Source organism: Anomaloglossus baeobatrachus, chromosome 2 (genome assembly GCF_048569485.1).
Source record: "Anomaloglossus baeobatrachus isolate aAnoBae1 chromosome 2, aAnoBae1.hap1, whole genome shotgun sequence".
NCBI classification, from domain to species: domain Eukaryota; kingdom Metazoa; phylum Chordata; class Amphibia; order Anura; family Aromobatidae; genus Anomaloglossus; species Anomaloglossus baeobatrachus.
The window spans coordinates 342,408,678-342,410,516 of record NC_134354.1 but is presented as its reverse complement, the minus strand read 5'-3'; the positions used below and the strand labels follow the sequence as shown (position 1 = coordinate 342,410,516).

The 1,839-nt window shown below is 36.1% G+C and overlaps 2 non-coding genes across 2 annotated transcripts; both read right to left on the bottom strand.

Moving 5' to 3' along the window:
• Positions 1-270: 270 nt before the first annotated feature.
• TRNAV-AAC (transfer RNA valine (anticodon AAC)) lies at positions 271-343 on the bottom strand. The gene has a single exon. It is a non-coding gene; the product is annotated as a tRNA-Val (tRNA).
• A 175-nt stretch (positions 344-518) lies between these two features.
• Positions 519-591, bottom strand: TRNAV-AAC (transfer RNA valine (anticodon AAC)). Its single transcript has one exon. It is a non-coding gene; the product is annotated as a tRNA-Val (tRNA).
• Between the last annotated feature and the right edge of the window lie 1,248 nt (positions 592-1,839).

Below are 1,839 nucleotides of genomic sequence, written 5' to 3'. Positions count from 1 at the left end.
ATTACTTCAACACCGAAAACAGATTGGTTTCACTGGGTATTGAACCCAGAACGTTCTGCATATGAAGCAGACTTGATGACCACCACACTTTAAAACCTGTGATTCCTGCAAAGTAATGGCAATTAGAGACGAAATTTGACTGCCAGGAAAAAAAAAAATTTCGTAGTTCTGTTGGTTATGGAAGCTAAAACATCCCGTCATTCGGCAACAAAGCCAAGAACTTCATGTATTGCAGTTGTATAGGATATTATTTCAACACCAAGAAGCGACTGGTTTCACTGGGGATTGAACCCAGGACCTTCTGCGTGTTAAGCAGACGTGATGACCACTACACTATGAAACCTGTGAAATCCTGCAAAGCAAAGGCAATTGGAGACGAGTTTTGACCGCCAGGAAAAAAAAAAAAATTCGTAGTTCTGTTGGTTATGGAAGCTAAAACATCACGTCATTCGGCAACAAAGCCAAGAAATTCATATATTGTAGTTGGATAGGGTATTATTTCAACACCAAGAAGAGATTGGTTTCACTGGGGATTGAACCCAGGACCTTCTGCGTGTTAAGCAGACGTGATGACCACTACACTATGAAACCTGATGAAAAGTTACTGTGTATTGGCTAGCAGAGCAGAATTGTGACTGACGGGGCCTTTTTATTGCTGAAGGAAAGTATTTTTGGTAATGAAACATTTACAATTTTTATTACATATTTTACCAGTTTTATTCCTACAAAGGGATATTGCTTAAATTGAAGTTTACATTGAATGTGTTACTTTTTTCTACACAGTTTAATCGTTTGCTTTTGTATTTATGGGAACTATATATTTTTAAACAAACAGGATTTTTATAATATGGGATTATGTTTTCTGCTAAAATGTTCAATAAAAAAGAAACCCAAAATCGTAGTTCTCCTTGTGATAGAAGCCAAAATGTATTGTCATTTGGCAACGAAACCAAGAATTTCATACTTTACAGGTTGATAGGAAATTACTTTAACACCGAAAACAGATTGGTTTAACTGGGTATTGAATCCAGAACTTTCTGCATATGAAGCAGACTTGATGACCAGCACACTTTAAAACCTGTGAAATCCTGCAAAGTAATGGCAATTAGAGACGAGTTTTGACTGCCAGGAAAAAAAAAAATTCGTAGTTCTGTTGGTTATGGAAGCTAAAACATCCCGTCATTCGGCAACAAAGCCAAGAACTTCATGTATTGTAGTTGGATAAGGTATTATTTCAACACCAAGAACAGACTGGTTTTACTGGGGATTAAACCCAGGACTTTCTGCGTGTTAAGCAGACGTGATGACCACTACACTATGAATCTTAAAGAAAAGTTACTGTGTACTGGCTAGCAGAGCAGAATTGTGACTGACGGGGCCTTTTTATTGCTGAAGGAAAGTATTTTTGGTAATGAAACATTTACAATTTTTATTACATATTTTACCAGTTTTATTCCTACAAAGGGATATTGCTTAAATTGAAGTTTACATTGAATGTGTTACTTTTTTCTACACAGTTTAATCGTTTGCTTTTGTATTTATCGGAACTATAAATTTTGAAACAAACAGGATTGTTATAATATGGGATTATGTTTTCTGCTAAAATGGACAATAAAAAAGAAACCCAAATAGTTGTTCTCTTTGTGATGGAAGCCAAAATGTATTGTCATTTGGCAACGAAACCAAGAATTTTATATATTACAGGTTGATAGCATATTACTTCAACAGCGAAAACAGATTGGTTTCACTGGGGATTGAACCCAGGACCTTTTGCATGTGAAGCAGACGTGACGACCACTACACTATGAAACCTGTGAAATCCTGCAATGCAATGGCAAT